Source organism: Triticum dicoccoides, chromosome 4A (genome assembly GCF_002162155.2).
Source record: "Triticum dicoccoides isolate Atlit2015 ecotype Zavitan chromosome 4A, WEW_v2.0, whole genome shotgun sequence".
Classification (NCBI taxonomy): Eukaryota; Viridiplantae; Streptophyta; class Magnoliopsida; order Poales; family Poaceae; genus Triticum; species Triticum dicoccoides.
Window position 1 is genome coordinate 456,546,791 of NC_041386.1, and position 9,762 is coordinate 456,556,552.

The following is a 9,762-nucleotide window of genomic DNA, read 5'->3' on the forward strand; positions in this document are numbered from 1 at the left end:
AAAATGGAAATATACAGGAGCCATATCGAGCAAAGTAGCACGACCTTCCGAGGAATCATTCCCAATTGGGAGGCATGATGCGTGGGAAAAATTACACTTGACATGGTATTCGGCACGCTGGAGAACTATCGGTCCGAAGAGATAACCTTCCAAGTGGCCCCTTTCGACAGTGGATACCACGCCCTGCTGGGGCAGGATGCATTCACACGCTTTCAAGCCATACCTCATTACGGGTATATGAAGCTCAAGATGCCCGGGCCCAATGGTATTATCACTCTCGCTAGTGATCCGGATATAGCCCTCCACACCGAAAACAAAATAGCATCCCTGGCCCTCGAGGCACTATCTGAGGCCCCCGCAGCCGAAGAATTAACCGCGTTGCGCTCGACGGTGGATAGGGATGACGTAATCCTTGATAAGCGCTCCAAATCCACCTCCTTCAAACCAGCAGAAGAAATAGTCAAATTTCAAGTCCACCCGACGGACCCAAAAAAGACAACCTCCATCGGGGCACAGCTGACCCAATGGTGGACGCCGCACTACGAGCTTTCCTACGCGAGAACTGGGACATATTCTCCTGGCACCCTTCTGATATGCCAGGAATCCCACGCAGGTTGGCCGAGCACAGCCTAAATATATTGAAAGGATATAAGCCGGTCAAGCAAACACTGCGGCGATTTTCCGAACCCAAACGACAAGCTATGGGGGAGGAGCTAGCCAAGTTAATTGAGGTCGGATTCATCAGAGAAATAAAACACATGGACTAGCTAGCAAACCTAGTAATGGTGCCAAAGAAGGATAAATCCTGGTGCCTATGTGTCAATTTCAAAGACCTCAACAAAGCTTGCCCTAAGGATCCCTTCCCCCTCCCCGCCATCGATCAAATCATTGATGCCACTGCAGGACATGACTCACTGTGTTTCCTCGACACATATTCTGGATACCATCAAATTAAAATGAAGGAATCCGACCAAGCCGCAACGGCATTTATTACCTCATATGGGCCTTTCTGCTTCAACACTATGCCCTTTGGGCTTAAAACGTCGGTGCCACCTACCAACGCATGATTCAAGCATGCCTGGAGAAACAAATCAGCAAGATAGTTGAAGCGTACGTGGACGACGTCGTCATCAAGACTAAGCACGCTGAGTCATTAATAGACGACCTATGCCTCACATTCGACAACCTCCGGACATATGACATTAAGCTCAATCCGGAAAAATGTGTTTTCGGCGTTCCCTCTGGAAAACTGCTGGGCTTCATTGTTTCCAGTAGAGGAATCAAGGCAAATCCAGCCAAAATCCGAGTTTTATCACAATTAGCTACACCAACAGACCTTAAATAGGTCCAAAAACTAGCCGGATGCGTGGCAGCTTTAAGCCGCATTATCTCCAGACTAGGAGAAAAAGCATTGCCACTTTATCGACTTCTCTGACGCACCGACCACTTCGAGTGGACGGATGCAGCAACGACCGGATTGGAAGAAATAAAGGCTCTTTTAGCAAGCAACCCAATCATGGTCGCGCCAAGCATCGGCGAACCAATGTCATTATACATCTCTGCAACACACCAGGTGGTGAGCGGAGTACTCGTCGTCGAGCGAAAGGAGGACGAACACAAATTCCCGCTCCAAAAGCCGGTATACTACATATCTACTGTCCTAACTCCATGCAAATCCCGGTACCCTCATTATCAAAAGATAGCATACACGGTCTTCATGGCATCCCGGAAGCTACAACATTATTTCCAAGAGTGTTCAATCACGGTGGATTCCGAAGTACCACTGAATGACACAATAAACAACCGCGACGCCACGGGCCAGATTGCCAAGTGGGCCATTGAGATCCTTCCATTCGACATAACATATAAACCACGTCGGGCCATCAAATCGCAAGTACTGGCAGACTTCGTTGCCGAATGGATAGAGGACGAACTCCCTGAAGAGTACGGCACATATTCCAACTGGGTCATGCACTTTGATGGTTCCAAAATGCTGGCGGGCTTAGGGGCAGGCATTGCCTTAACGTCCCCCACCGGAGACACGATTCAGTACATACTCCAAATATTATACACAGACTCCAACAACACAGCCGAATACGAGGCTTTATTGCATGGTCTTCGGATGGCTACCTCCATGGGCATACAATGCCTAGAAGTACGTGGGGACTCAAATCTCGCAATATCCCAGATAAGTGGAGACTTCGACGCCAAAGATCCAAAGATGGCGGCCTATCGTAACACCGTACTCAAAATATCAGCTTAGTTTGAGGGACTCGACTTTCATCACATGGCTCAGGAAAGCAATCAAGCGGCTGATGTTCTTGCTCGCATGGGCGCCAAGCGTGACCCCGTCCCGCCTAACATCTTTTTGGAAAGGTTGTTCAAGCCATTCGTGGTGTGGTAGGACGAGAGTGGCAATACTAGTCCGGATACGATTATACCCCCAGATTCCGTACACAATACTGGTATCATCGGAGGTTCAGCCACCGACAACATCGTTGGCCCATCTGATAATGGCAGTAATTGCCCCATGGACAAAACCCTTCTTGGCCTACCTTAATAGGCGAGAGCTCCCTGAGGATCAGAATGAGGCTCGCTGCATTGTTCGGCGTTCGAAAGCCTACAAGGTCCACGAAGGAGAGCTCTACAAGAATAGTGCTACCAGAATACTTCAAAGATGTATCTCCGAAGAAGAGGGACGGCAGCTCCTGGCTAAAATCCATGCTGGCCTCGATAGTCACCACGCCACAGCTCGGGCCCTTGTAAGTAAGGCCTTCCGTACATGTTTCTTTTGGCCGACGGCCCGAGCATATGCACAGGACCTTGTCCAACATTGTGTCGGATGCCAGCTTTTCGCCAACCAAAGCCATATGCTTCCCACCGCTCTACAAACAATCCCCATTACTTGGCCTTTTGCGGTCTGGGGGCTGGATATGGTCGGACCCCTTAAAGGAGGCATCCATAAGAAAAAATATCTGCTGGTCATGGTAGATAAGTTCACTAAGTGGATAGAGGCCAAACCAGTTAAAATGGCCGAAGCCGGACTAGTGATAGACTTTATATCCAGTGTCGCGCACCATTATGGTGTCCCACATAGCATCATCACTGACAACGGCTCCAATTTTACAGCCGATGAGGTGAAAGCCTGGTGTGCTAATCTAGGCATTAATCTCGATTACGCCTCCGTCTATCATCCGCAAACAAACGGTCAAGTCAAACGAGCCAATGGTATTATCATGAGCGGCATCAAACCCAGACTAGTGCGGTCTTTGAAAGAATCAAACAAGCACTGGGTTGAGGAGCTCGACTCCGTACTCTGGGGGCTGCGGACCATGCCCAATCGCACTACCGGATATACACCTTTCTTCATGGTGTACGGCACAGAGGCTGTGTCACCCTGCGACATTATTCATGACTCACCTCGAGTGCGCATGTACGAAGATAGAGAGGCCGAGCTTGATCGGCAGGACAACTTAGATGCCCTAGAGGAGGAGCGCGACGTTGCAAAAGCTCGGTCGCATTTTATCAATAGCAGGCCCGCAAATATCAAAGCAGAGAAGTGCGGGCCAAGACTTATAATGTTGGCAAACTAGTCCTACGCTTGCCGGAGAAGAAAAGGGACAAACTCAAGCCCAAGTGGGAGGGTCCCTTCATCATTGACGAAGTTCTCACTGCAGGAGCGTACCACCTGCGTGATGCATCAGATAATCGCCTAGAGCCGAACACCTGGAACGCGGCCATACTCCAAAGATTCTATGCCTAGCGCCGAACTCTTCATTCGTCTCCTTCTCCCTATTGTTTCCATTATTTTTTCTCCTCTCTTTTCGCTTTTTCTTTTTTTTAGCCGTAAAGCTTTCGTACGACCAAAACTTGCACATATGACGTACACATCTTCAAATGTGTATGTCCATTATACCTGGGGGCTTCTTGCACAGAAGCTTATTATTGTTATTTTTCGAGCATCAAGCTCATCACATATGCATTTTTTCCTCATATGTACCTTTTCTTTGCCATTATATGCATCGATATGACTTAAGTTTTGGCCAAGCCGGGCTACCTGGCTCCTTTTCTTATGCCCTACGTTCCCGTTAGTTCGGCTAGGGCATAAAGGGAGCACCTCTGTGATTGCTACTGTCGGGTCATCCGGATGTGTACCTCAGACTGGGTGAAGCCGAAAGCTAGTGTTCTTAAGGGAATATTCGGTCGGCAAACTAAATATGTTTTTACACTCCTCCCACTATGAACCCCCAAATGTTACGTATACTGCGATCTTTTCAATCATAGTTCAAACATGCGCATTAACGCATGTACACCCAGGGAAAGGAACCCTTAACGGAACTATTCTCTCTGGAAGATGTTTCTTACAATCACAATGTAATATAACACAACTATCCGGATACAACTTGTCTATTCAAGCAACTATGACCCCTACGCCTGGTTTTCACGCATACCCCGGTCTATTTTGCCGCTCAGGTATTCAGAAACACTTCGCACCTCCGGGTCCGGAGGTCGAAGCGAAAAGGTCGGCCATGACAATCGTTTTACAATCCGGCTAGGGACAAATATGTCAAGGAAAGTACATAGTCACTTGGACTAAAAATTTCCTCCTCTGTACCGTCTAACAGGCTGTCTAGCTTACAATCCTGTTGGGAATATTTGGCGGCTACTTCTACTTGGTCATATACCAAATTAACGGGAATTTCTTTCCCATCCGGCCCTAGAGGTCTGAATCGGGCCATATGATTTGGATCAAGCTTGGTATACCGTGTTTTTACCATGGCCCAGGCCTCTCGCGCACCTTCCCAGCATGCTGATATCTTCCATAATCGAATTCGCCGTCGTGCCCCTTTGAATAGCTCCACGAGCTCCGCCATACCTCCTGGAGGAGAGGCGGATGGCCATAAAGCCTTGGCAACAATCCGCATTGCTTGCCGAACTCGCTCGTGCATCCGGGACAGCTCTTGTAGCAGGTCGCTTTGAGATCCAGACATTTCCTCTTCGGGACGGCCAGTCAGCATACCTGCAGACATAAATCTGTCAGTTCCTGCCCTCGCCGAATGATAGGGAGGCAAGTTTGAAAAGCATACTAAATAGGCCGCCTTGTAGCATCCTATTCTCCTTGACGGCGTCAGCTAGCTGGGCTCGAACATCTTTTAGTTCTTCGCCCAGTTGGGTATGGGAATCCTGCAGCTTGTTCTTTTCCTCCCTGACCCGCGTCAGCACACGCTCGCCTGCCGCATGTTGCCTTTTGGCCTCTTGTTCACTAGCCTGGGCGATCATCAATTTCTCCCTCGGTTGCTCTAGCGATTCTTTTGGCAGAAACACAACAGTATTAATATAACTGGTATATGATTATACTTTCTTCTGATGAGGAGAAGCATTACCACGTGGTGCCTCCTTGGATTTTTCCAATTTGGAGATAGCCGCAGTTAGCTAGGTCTAACACTTTTCCAGATCTTGAGACAGAAGGCTATTCTTCTCCATAAGTGCCTGATTATACAATGATCCTTAAATCAGTTGTATCAACTGCTTTAAGTCTCGGGGGCTACTGGTATATGATTATTAAATATACACTTACCCGCATATCTTTTAGATGTTGGTCAGTGGCTCTGGCAAGTCCATCCCGAGCAGATCGAATGTACGCATCGGCCGAGCTGAAGGCATCAAATGCCTCCTTTGAAAAGTCGGAGTCACGGAGAACGGCCCTCCAACGACGATGATTCATGGCGCTCTCCACTTCGAAGTTCGTGACAGACATATCGTCTGAATCCTCTGCGGAAGGACAGTCCGACACCACTCCCGTGTCAGCCCACGTCCTTAGGGCAGGGTCTGGAACCTGAATAGTGGAGGCACGACCGGCAGGATCCCCGGACATAGTCCGGCAGACGCTTTTCCTGATAAAATGCGGCGGATAATGTCACGATTTGATGTGGCGACTAGGAGACATATTTTTAAAAAGAAAGCCTTACCTCTTTGATGAAGGTTCTGCCGTATTATTGTTTGCCTTTCTCTTTGAAGATGTGCTCAGCGTGGGCATCGCTCTCCTCGGAGATGCTTCTGGTACGCATTGTGGCATGGAGCGCCTCCCCTTTGGAGCATGAAATAGCGCTGTAGGTGAGGCATAATGAGGAATCTCTTTCGAAGAAGGTGTCTCATGAATTACTTACATGCGAAGCAGGGAGGAGGCTGGGATAATCGGTGATGATGGGCACTTCTGTACCATCATAGCTTGCCTGGTAGAATTTTCCATTCCCGAGCTCCACAAATATGTCCGGATCTTCTTCGAATCCGGGGTCGAGGTCTCGATTATGATCCTCCGGTTGGGGGCGGGGCTATGGATCCCCTTGGTAGCCTTCCGCCATTCCTGTTGCGAGTGGATAGGTTACTATCCATTAAAAGGGATTCAGGGAGAGGATTGAGTAAAATGGTGGGATTGGAACTTACCCAGCTAGGAGGATTATACATGGAAAATCCATCTCGACATTGGAAACGAGTGAAATCCACCTTCTCCCCTTTGTACAGTTCGGCAATATTTTGGCCAAAGCGGCGGGGGTTTTCGGACCCTTCCGACCGTAGCATGAGGCGTCGTCTTCCCCATTATAGTGCCACATGAGAAGCCCTCTGTATTGGAGTGGTTGGACCCCCCCCCACACACACACACTATAGAAATCGCCATTACCTCAACTATTGATAATCCAGACTGGGTGAGCATCGTAATCTTGCCCATCAACTGACTGACTTCCGCGCTATCCTCCTTGAGGCTTCGAGGGCACCGGCTGTGGCGTTTCCTCAACGGAGCGCTTGAAAATTCGGGGAGACCCGTTTCGACTAGGTCAGGAAGAGCGATGTCGTCAATATAGAACCATTCGGAAGGCCACTCTTCGGATGCCTTCTTCGGCGTGCCGGACAGGTATCCGGTCCCGGCGATGCGCCATACCTCGGCTCCTCCCACTTCGAATATTGATCCCCCATTGTTATGAGGGACGAGGCAGAATAGTTTCCTCCATAATTCAAAATGGGCCTCACAACCCAGGAATAGCTCACAAAGAGCAACGTAACCCGCAATGTGCAGGATGGAGGCAGGAGTAAAATTGTGCAGTTGGAGGCCATAATACTCCATAAGTCCTCGGAGGAATGGATGGATTGGAAATCCGACGCCTCTTAGCAAGTAGGGAACGAAGCACACTCGTTCCCCTAGATGGATTGGGGAAATTCTCCGCCTGAACCCCATCATTGAAGGACATCGATCCTGCTTGGATGGGGACTATATCCGCGGCGGGGAAGAAAGCCTTGTTTTTGCAGCTTCGTCAGCTGACCGTGAGATACCGAACATCTCTCCCAATCACCTTTTTTGAAGCCGTGGGGACGAGAGGAAGAGCTGGGAACGCTAGCCATGTTGGGTTGGTTCCTTCTAGCGAGCTCTGAGGATTTTTTCACAGGGTGTGGAATGGATCTGAGATCTAATCTCTTTAAATAGGCGCCTTTCTTGTATGGTTAGGGTGATATGTGCAAAAATACCCTGACCTCTCGTATTCGCTCGACACGTGGAAGCCGATGGGCGCGACATTAAATGGAAAAGCCGAATATTGCTCTTTAAGTCAGGGACTTTGAAGTAATTGAGGAGGAACCCGCCTTGCAATGCCGAAGACAATCTGCACGCCGGACACCTCGTCATTGAAGCCTGGTTCAGGGGCTACTGAGGGAGTCCTGGACTAAGGGCTCCTCGGGCGTCCGGCCTATTGGACATGGGCTGGACTTATGGGTTGTGAAGGTACAAGACCAAAGACTCTCTCCCGTGTCCAGATGGGACTCTCCTTGGCATGGAAGGCAAGCTTGGCGCCTGGATATGAAGATTCCTTTCTCTGTAACCAACTTTGTATAACCCTAGTCCCCTCGAGTGTCTATATAAACCAGAGGGTTGAGTCCATAGAGGCAGAAACAATCATAATCATACAGGCTAGACTTCTAGGGTTTTAGCCATTACGATCTCGTGGTAGATCAACTCTTGTAATAATCATATTCATCAAGATCAATCAAGCAGGAAGTAGGGTATTACCTTTGTAGAGAGGGCCCGAACCTAGGTAAACATCGTGTCCCCTGTCTCCTATTACCATCGACCCTAGACGCACAGTTCGGGACCTCGTACCCGAGATCCGCCGGTTTTGACACCGACAATGACCTCACCATGCCTTGGTAAAAAATTGAGAAGGTTTGGCTTATGTTGTCATTCACGCCTTTCATAAATCGAACCATCACCAGGGAAGTTCCATGCTTTCGAAAGGCAAATCCTCAAGATTGAAGGGGAATCCAATTTTCCTTCATTCTTTGCCCTGGAGTTTTTTTTCTACGATGAACATACACCCTGCAAATCACCATGTTCAAATTTGGCATTGTTTCGGGCTCATTTACCATATTTAGGGGATTATGTGCATTTTCTAGGCATTTAGTGCATATAAATCAAATCCAGCTATAGGTGCACGGGTGTGATGTGAGGGACGTGGATTGTCGTTCGATCGCGGCGCATCCAACGGTGCACACGCGTGATCCGCGTGGCTGGGGTTCCGGCCAATCATAACGCAACACACAATAGGCTCAGCGCACACTGTTTCCAGAAGTGAAGGAGATGAACCGTGTGCGATAATGAACGAGCAAAATTGTAAGGGAAGCCAAATTTCTGTTGTCGTTTGTGGTTGAGCTCTTGAATACCACCGCATTATACGGCTTCCCGGCCCCTTCATCCCATAGCTCTCTCCAGGCGTCGTCCATGGCATCGCGGCGCACAGTAACTGGTAAGGAAGCGATGGCATCCCACCGCGCCGCGTTCCTCGCCGCCCGCGGCCGCTCTCATGGTAAGGAAGTGATGGCATCTCGCCGCGCCGAGTTCATCGCCGCCGCCGGCCAGACAGTTACATGGGCGGACTTTGAGGCTGCCATGGCTCAATGGGTGGTGGATCTAGAGGTGGCCAAAGCCGCACAAAAGGAGCGGAAAAGGCAGAAATCAGTCAAGAAAAGAGAGTCCCACCGCCGCAAGAAAAAAGAGGACGCACGCCGTGGTGAGGAGAGCTTGGCGGAGATCGAAGCACGGTGGGCTGCCGCCTACAAGGCCGGGAAGGAGAACGCCGGCGTCTGGCCAGCATGCCCTGATGGTAGCATGCGAGAAGTAGTTTAAGTTTGTAGTATTAGAGCAAATTACCAGTAGTACTTTAAGTTTGTAGTATTAACGTACGATGTCGGTAAGAGCATCCTTTGAGTGCTTTGAGCGTTGATTAGCATGTGTGCCCGTGTGCGTTTTTTGCGTTAATCATTAGAAGATCACAAAACACACAGTTTCTATGCCATACCCGTCTGCATTTTTTGCGTTAATGACCCATAAGTCAGTTACCTATGCGATATTTCCTAATAAATTAGGCGTACCATTGACCAAAAAAATCAAGTACACGTGTACGTTTTTTTGGAGACGGGATCTCCCAACTTTCTTTTTTCTCGCACACGAGTATTTTACATGCTTCGTCTGCGTTGTGTGTTTCCCCCGTCCAAGTTTCAAATTTCATACCAAAATTTTCATTAGGCGCGCGATTTCAGAATTTATTCCTCCAACCACATCCACTTCCCCTCAGTATCCCCCCTCCCTCGTGCCTCCCCTTACCGGCATATCAAACCGCCGCCGCCGCAACCACAGCTTCAACCACATCTACATTCTGCTCGGATCCAGTCAGGTAACCCACCGATCTCTATCACGTCCCCGGCCTGATTGCTTAAATG